Genomic DNA, 9,152 nt, shown 5'->3' on the forward strand with positions numbered 1-9,152 from the left:
AGAGGGTGGCACCATGTCTGTCAGTCCAGGTTCTGTCAAGATACATTGAACTCGCTACCCCACTACCTCAGTGCCCCAGCCTCCAGGAGACAAGGTCATATCACCAAGCCCAGTCACATACAATCTTGTTTAAAAAATTTGAGAGCTGAATTCAATGGGGCACGCCTTTAACCCCAGCACTCAAAAGGCAGAGGCTGATAGGTCTGTGTGAGATTCAGGTCAGCCAGGACTAGAGAGTGCGACCTTGCCTAAAAAAAATCACTATTGCTGAGCAATGGTGGCACATGCCTTATCCCCAGCACTTGGGAGGCAGAGGCAAGTGGATCTCTGTGAGTTCGAGGCTGGCCTGTTGTACAGAGGGAGTTTCAGGGCAGGCTCCAAAGCTACAGAGAAACCCTGTCCCGAAAACCAAAGTCACTGTTGCATCAGTGCCAAGACAATTTCCTCAAAGACTCATTCCTTTACTCGCCCGCTGTAGTTTGGTGCATGGAGGATTTTTGCCAAAGGCCTGGGACCTGCTCATGCCAAGCCGCTCTCCTCACCGGTTCAGAATCCTTCTGTTTCTCGGTTGCACTAGTTTCTTTTTTTCCATCACAACCTATTTGTGGTTGGAACCAGGTGTGCCGCAGGTGTCCTGCAGGCCAGCTTCATGTCTGTCTGCATTCTGCCAGCCAGCGTTCACCTGTCTTATTCACTTCTTTCTGGGCAGGGTTCCTTCCACAGGGAGTGCCCAAGACTTCCTTGGTTTTAACTTCAAGAGGTTTTTGTTTGTTTGAGACTGTTTCTCTGTGTAACAGCCTTGACTGTCTTGGAACTCACTTTATAGATCAGGCTGGCCTTGCACTAACATCTGCTTACCTCTGCCTCCAGAGTGCTGGGATTAAAGGCATGTGCCACCACTGTCCAGCTCCTGCAAGAGGTTTTAAAAGATTGATTTATTTTTATTATGTGTACAAGAGTTTTGCCTGCATATATGTAAGTGTACCACACAAATGCCTTATGCCTGATGAGGCCGGAAGAGGGCAGCAGATCCCCTGGAACTTGAGTTACAGGCAGTTGTGAGCTGCCTTGAGGGTGCAGGGAATCTAACCCCACCCTTGGGAAGAACTGCCAGTACTGATAACTTCCAGAACCATCTCTTCAGCCCTCTAGTGTTATTCTTTAATCTGAATGTTTTTGTGTGATGTGTGTGAGCGCATGCGATGTTTGCACACGTGATGTGTGCATGCATGATGTGTACATATGACAATGTGCATGTGCTGCTATGTGCTTGTGTGCATGTGATGTACACACGCATGTGATTTCTGAATGCATGTGTGCATGTGTGATAATAGTCATGTGTGTGCGCATGTGTGATGTGTGCATGTACTGCTGTGTGCTTGTGTAGATGTGTGTGTGTGCATGAGTAATGTATGCGTGTAATGTGTGCATGTAATAATATGCATGTGCTTGTGCACATGTGATGTGTGCAGGAGTGATGTGTGTGTGCTGCTGTGTGCATGTGTGTGTGCATGTGATTTGTGCATGGATGTGATGTACTGCTTCTGTGACAATGTTGCGTAGTCCTAACTTTTTGCCTTGTTGGAGGCAGGGGACAGCGTTCCTTTTTTTAAAAAACAAAAGACAAGGTCCCTCTATGTAGCCAACTATCCTGAAACTCGCTATGTAGCATGTAGACCAGGCTGCCATGGAACTCACCGATTTTCCTGCTCCTACCTCCCGAGTGCTGGGACACCATGCCTGGTCTGAGATAGTGTCTCTTGATCACTGCTGTGTATCCAGGGCTCAGTAGCCTGACAGCTTCTTAGGAGTCTCCCAACTCTGCTCCCATTTTGCCGTAGAAGCACTAAAATTTAAAAAAACGTGTTACAGCGGCTGGAGAGATGGCTCAGTGGTTAACAGCACTGGCTGCTCTTCTAGAGGACCCGAGTTCAATTCCCAGCACCCACATGGCAGCTCATAGTTGCCTGGAACTCTAGTTTCAGGGGATCTGACACCTTCACAGAGACATACATACAGGCAAAACCCCAATGTACATGAAATAAATCTTAGCCAGGCAGTGGTGGTAGCGGAGCATGCCTTTAATCCCAGCATTTGGGAGGCAGAGATATGTGGATCTCTGTGAGTTCAAGGACAGCCTGGTCTACAAGAGCTAGTTCCAGGACAGGCTCCAAAGCTATGAAGAAACCCTGTCTCAAAAAACCAGAGAGAGAGAGAGAGAGATATTTATTTTTTATTTTGTATCTGTTCCAAGGTGAGCAAATGGAGGTCAGAGGACAATTTGAGGAGTAGGTTCTTAAGCCTTTATATGTGTCCTGGGGATGGGACTTGGGCCATCAGTCTCTGAAGCAAATGGCTTTACCTGATAAGCCGTTCTGCTGGCCTGCCTTTTCTCTCACTCTCTCTGTTTTGAGGCAGGCTTTCTCTTTGTAGCCAGGGATAGCCTACAGTTCACTATCCCACCAGATGTCCCTCTCAATTAGAGACTCAGAAAGCCCAAAGAAGACTGAGATGGGGTGGGGGAGGGGGAGAGAGAGGAATGCCCACCTGGACCCTTGGGCCCTTCTCTGGAGAAGAGAGCGGCTACCTGGGCTAGTTAGCAAGGATACAGGAGAGTGGGTGAAGAAAAGGAGCTGGAGGTGTAGGCCCAGGGCAGCCTGACCACACACGGGGCCCAGGCCGAACAACTGCCCTGGCAGGCAGCACTGGGTTCCAGGAACATCCATTAAGCTGACACCGTCCAGGGAAGGCCAGCATCTAAAGGGAAGTACCTGACATTCCAACCACCAGGTAAGATCACCTGATGTCCCTCAGCCCAGGAATCACCTATTCTCCTTTTGCCAAGACCCCTAGACAAATGTCAGCCAATCAGGGTCCTGAACCCTGGAAATCCCCTCACCCCAACCTCTACTATGATAAAAAAAGGAAAAACAAAGCCCTACCCTGACTTGGCTTGGCGCTCTCTGCTCTCAACAGTTGTGTCAAATAGACCGAGGGTCCAAGCTTAAGCGTGACTAAAGGCTCTTTCCTTTTACATGCAAGTGCCGACTCTGGTGGTCTTTGGGGGACCCCATGATCTGGACATAACAGAGGCATGGCTCATTAGTAGATTTCCCATTGCCTAGAATCTCCCAGTGAGGAGCTAAACGTGATTAGTGGTAGAGCCCCTGCCTAGAATCTTCCACCTATGGACTCTGAGCATGGCCCCACCTGTGAGACTCCATTCAATCCCCTGTGGGGATGCTGTCTGCATCTGTTGACTGAACCTCTCAGCAAGCTGAGTCAGGGTTCCTTGAGTCCAGGCACTCAACCTCAATTCATCCAACACAACGAGATCAGGGAGAATAAGAAGGAAGCCTGTCATAGGAATGTAGAGACAGCTTAATGGTGTGCAATGTTCTTCAAGAGGATCTGGTCAGTGGTTAAGAGCATTGCCTGTTCTTCCAAAGGTCCTGAGTTCAATTCCCAGCCCACACCATCTGTAATGAGGTCTGGTGCCCTCTTCTGGCCTTCAGGCATACAGACAGACAGAATATTGTATACATAATAAGCAAATAAATATTAAAAAAAAAAAAGAGGATCTGAGTTCAGTTCCCAGCACCCATGTCAGCTGGCTGTCAGCCAGCAGTAACTCCATATCCAGAGACCATGACTCTCTGGGCACCTGCACTCCTGTGCACACACTCACACACAGTCATACATACACGATTAAATCTTAAAAACCAAAGAGCCAGTGAGTTTTCATACCTGTAACTCCATCCCTGAAGAGGCTGAGGCTACAGTTCAAGACTAGCCTGAGCTACATGAGACCTCACTTAAAAAATGAGAAAAGAAGCTGGGTAATGGTGGCGTACATCTTTAATCCAGCATTCAGGAAGCAGAGGCAAGTGGATCTCTGTGGGTTCAACATAAGCCTGGTCTACATGGTGAGTTCTAGGACAGCCAGACCCTGTCTCAAAACATAACAACAAAAAAGGCAGCCAGGCATGGTGGTGCACACCTTTAATCCCAGCACTTGGGAGATGGAGCAGGCAGATCTCTGTGAGTTCGAGGCTAGCCTGGTCTACAAGAGCTAGTTCCAGGACAGGCTCCAAAGCTACAGAGAAACAAAAAAAAAAACAAAAACAAAAAAAAAAAAATTAGAAAAAAAAATCTCAATTCCAAAAAAACCCACCCCAAAGCAACAAAAAAAAAAAACAAAAAAAATAAAAAAAAAAANGCAATAGAAAAAAACCAGGGGGGCTGGAGAGATGGCTCAGTGGTTAAGAGCATTGCCTGCTCTTCCAAAGGTCCTGAGTTCAATTCCCGGCAACCACATGGTGGCTCACAACCATCTGTAATGAGGTCTGGTGCCCTCTTCTGGCCTTCAGGCATACACGCAGAAAGAATATTGTATACATAATAAATAAATAAGTTTAAAAAAAGAAAGAAAGAAAAAAACCAGGTATGGTGGTGCCTACCTATAATCCAACACCCAGGAAGCAGAGGCAGGAAGATGGCTGTAAGTTTGAGACCAGCCTTTTCTACATTGTAAGTTTAGATTTAAAAGAAAAAGGAATGGCCCCTATGTCCCTGAGGTCATTGTGGCCGCTTCCTTTGAAGTTCCTGTCTGGGCCCTGAAGTCACCACTGCACCTAAGCTGTGCTGGAAGATGCACCCCCCCCCACACACACACACTCCGTGCGATCAGCCTCTTCTGTCGGCATTTCCTATGGGCACATTTGGGACATAGCTGTACAACTGAGAACCCTCTCCACTTTCTGGTCCTCATCTGGCCCTGGTCCTAATCCTAGGGCCTCCAAAATAAGATTCAACCTGGACCTGTGAAACCGTGTCCACAGGCTTCCGCCGCCTGCCTCCCTGCTGTCCCCACTGCCCTGCTCACAGGACACCTCCTCTCACAGTTTAGCCACCACGACACCCCTCCAGTTGCTGATCTGCTGTCCCTAGGTGAGAATGGTCCCCTGGGCAGGGCTGGGGTTCAGGGGTTGAAGAAAGCAGAACCTCCCACATCCTGCAACTCTGGTCACTGGGAAGTCTTCCAATACCTCAGATCTGATAAACGGCTCTCCAGGAGAAAGCTTTAGCTCCCTGGCCTCCCACTCTGCTTGTGGAGTCTACTCACCTGAATTTTTCTCTCTCCCAATTGCCTCTACACACCCCACATCTACCACTGCGGTCCCCTCTGCCAAAATGCTCTGGCTCACTTGGCAAAACTGCTCGATCCTCCAAGCCTGCCTTCAGCGCCTCTCCTCCTCTTCCAGAAGTTCCCCCTCCTCAAGTATTTTCTTGGGCTCCCTCTCCCGCTCTCATTTTACTTTTGAGGCAGAGTCTTATATAGTCCTGGTCTATGCAAGCCAGACTGGCCTCAAACTCACAGACAACTTGATGCTACCTCCCAAGCACTAAGATCAAAGGGGTGTGGACCACTGAGCCCAGCTGACCCGCCTTCTCAGAAGCTGCTCAGAAGCTTTCTCAGCCTCCTGAGCTGTTGCCCTCAGTCCCTCCCTGACTGCTGCCACCGGGCGGGATTCACCACTCAGAGCAGGGAATCTTTTGTTGTTGTTGTTGTTGTTTTGTTTTTCTGAGGTGGGTTTCTCTGGGTAGCCTTGGCCTAGAACTCACCCAGAAGACCAGGGTGGCCTTGAACTCACACGTCTGCCTACCCCTGCCTCTTGAGTGCTGAAACTATGAGTTAAAAGTATGCATCACGACCAGCAGGAGGGAGCAGGGAATCTGTGTTTATTTATTATGTATACAATATTCTGTGTGTATGTCTGCAGGCCAGAAGAGGGCACCAGACCTCATTACAGATGGTTGTGAGCCACCATGTGGTTGCTGGGAATTGAACTCAGGACCTTTGGAAGAGCAGGCAATGCTCTTAACCACTGAGCCATCTCTCCAGCCCGAGAGAGCAGGGAATCTTAAAATCTGGCTTGAGGTGGAGCCTCTTGCAGGTTTGGTTTTGGCACCAGAACACCATGGAATTTTTTCTCCAGACAGTGGTATGCCTTTAATTCCAATACTTGGTAAACAGAGGCAGACAGACCTCGGTGAGTTCAAGGCCAGCCTGCTCTACAAAGTGCATTCCAGGGCAGTCAGGGCTATTACACGGAGAAACCCTGTCTCAAAAAAGAAGAGTCCTGGTCACACAGCCAGGACTGGAGGTGGCTAATAGCTCAGATGACCTCTACACTATCTGTGTGACTAAGGCCACATCAGATCTTCTCCTAAGTCATCGTGGTGATTTGAAAGAAAATGGCCCCAAAGAGAGTGGCCCTATTAGGCTTTGCTGTAGTGGATGTGGCCTTGTTGGCGGAAGTCAGGCTTTGAGGTCTCATTGTGCGCAGGCCACATCTAGAGTCTCACATCATTGCCGCTGCCTGTAGGACCAAGATGTAAAAGAGTTGCCATGGTCATGGTGTCTCTTCGTAGCAATAAAACCCTAGCTAAAGCTGGACAGTGGTGGCGCCTGTGGGAACCTGGTCTACAGAGCAGGTTCCAGAACAGCCATGCTTAGGCAGTGAAGGAAACCATCTAACACAGAAAGCTGGTGAAGATGCAATTGAACGAGGGGACCATGTTCCAGCCCCAGCAACACTCAGGATGCAGAGGCAGGCGGATATCTGTGAGTTTGAGGCCAGCCTGGTCTACAAGAGCTAGTTCCACGACAGGTTCCAAAGCAACAGAGAAACCCTATCTCGAAAAAATAAAATAATAATAATAATATAATTTAAAAAATAAGTTTGAGTTGCCATGTGAATGTTGGAAATCACCCCCAGGTCCTCTGGAAAAGAAGACATCTGTCTAGCCCCTGCCTCTACTTCTTGAGTGCCAGGATGACAATGTACATCACCATGCCCTGTCTCGTCCCTTGCCTACTACACTTCCGGGGAGTGTTGGGCTGTCGAATGACATGGCTGTTTTACAGATGGCTCCAAGACTGACTGTGTTAAATGTCCCTAGTGCTTTGTGCGGAAAGACAGGAATACCTACTGTCAGTGTTATAGCTCTGAGGGGAGGGTATGCTGGCAGCTGGGAGCCAAGTGATACCACAAATCATACAGCAGAACAAACTCACACAAGTGATTTACTGGAAGAAGCACAGGAGGGTGGTTGCCTTTGCTCAGGAGACAATTAGGAAAGAACTGAGACAAGCTTATGTAATTTCTGGGTGGGGGGGGGGGCTTTCCAAGATGTGTTGAGAATTGGTGGGATTCTTGAGCTTTCTTTGTAGGGCAGAACTTGGCTGTCTGGGGGTTGGGTCTGGCCACTTATACCTCAAGGTGCTTATAGCCACCTCTTAAATTGCCATGCCCTGGGCAATGCAGCCCCAAAGTCCCAGCATGAGGGCTCCAGACATGAGGTGCCCAATCAGGACCCCATTCCTTGTCAATATAAGCCACAATGGCACCTATCACTGCCAGGCAGTCAGTCTAAGGCAAGGGGCAGGAACATCATTCTCATAATGATTAACATCCAAGGTAAGAGGGGACCCTGCCAGCTCCTCAGTGGAAGTTTAGCAGGAGCCCAGGGCACACATATTTTTTTTTTTAAAGATTTATTTATTATGTAGACAGTGTTCTGCCTGCATGTATGCCTGCAGGCCAGAAGAGGGCACCAGATTTCATTACAGATCGTTGTGAGCCACCATGTGGTTGCTGGGAATTGAATTCAGGACCTCTGAAAGAGCAGTCAGTGCTCTTAACCTCTGAGCCATCTCTCCAGCCCCAGGGCATACATATTTACTTGGGTCTCTCTGTGCAGATCAGAGCTCCGGGTTGGTCAGCATCATAATAGGGTTGTTCCTGCCCCAACAGGTAGTAATTGTTGCAGTGGCTTTTCTGTACATCTGCAGAACCAGAGTGGCAGCTACCACTTGAGAAACACAAGCACCTTTCTGTCTCTCAGGCCACTGCAGTCTAAAGTCATAGTCCTGGAAGAGTTGTCCTGAGCTAGGGGAATCTTAAGTCAAGACTGATGGGTGATTGGGCTGTATCAGGTTCTCCATCAATAAAACCTTCAAATTGCATGGCTTGTGGTTTGATTTCTTTTTCTGAAAAACAAACAAAAAACCACAACAGTTTATTTCAGTAAGTGAATCCAGAAAAATGTCTGAGAAACTTGTGATTATTATTGGTTAGCACTTGCCCATGCACTCCTGGAAACTGCTTTCTGCTGCTGGAGATCCTTGTCTGTCATTATGAGCTGCTCATCTTCTCTCCCGCTGTGACGTTGCCAGCTCCTTCTCAAGCTACTGCTTAGCCTTCTGCTTCATAGGCTGTCTGTCTCCAGCACCCCACACATGATACGGCCCGCTTCCTAGGCTGTCTCTAGGACCCCGACCACACGATGCTGCCTGCTTCCTAAGCTATCTGTAGCATCACCTCCATGTACTATGGGGACTCAAACTCAGGTTGCTAAGCTTAGCAATAGGTGCTTTTTTACTTTTACTTTTTTGAGACTGTTTTCCTATGTCGACCAGGCTGGCCAGGATTCACAGATTCACCTGCCTAGGCCTTCAGAGTGATGGGACAATGCCAGGGTTTTGTTGTTTGGGGTTTTTTTTTTTCTTTCTTTGAAACAAGATTTCTCTCTGTCCAGCTGTCCTGGACCTCATTCTGTAGACTAGACTGACCTCAAACTCAGAGATCTGCCTGCCGAGGGCTGGGATTAAGGTGTGTGTATGTGGTGTGTGTGTGTGTGTGTGTGTGTGAGAGAGAGAGAGAGAGAGAGAGAGAGAGAGAGAGAGAGAGAGAATAATATGACATCAGAAGATTGCCTGTCTTTACATACCGAGGGCTTAGATTAAAGGTGTGTGCCTCGTCTGCTCTTTCAACGATTCTGCGGATAGGATGCATTTTCTTTTTTTCGAGACACGGTTTCTCTGTGGTTTTGGTTCCTGTCCTGGAACTAGCTCTTGTAGACCAGGCTGGCCTCGAACTCACAGAGATCCGCTTGCCTCTGCCTGGGATTAAAGGCATGCGCCACCACCACCGCCAGGTTAGGCTGGATTTTCGTCACTGCCTTCTAAGAGCTCCTCGTTGCAGTTCCGCCCTTCCACTCAATGGCCAAGAGTGTGGGTGGGTAATGGGTGAGGAGAGCGGCACTCGATCCAGCCAATAGGCTGAAGGGGGCTGGGATAGAGGCGG

This window comes from Alexandromys fortis, unplaced genomic scaffold, assembly GCF_014885135.2.
Source record: "Alexandromys fortis isolate MF-2015 unplaced genomic scaffold, M_Fortis_MF-2015_v1.1 scaffold_242, whole genome shotgun sequence".
In the NCBI taxonomy this organism is placed as follows: domain Eukaryota; kingdom Metazoa; phylum Chordata; class Mammalia; order Rodentia; family Cricetidae; genus Alexandromys; species Alexandromys fortis.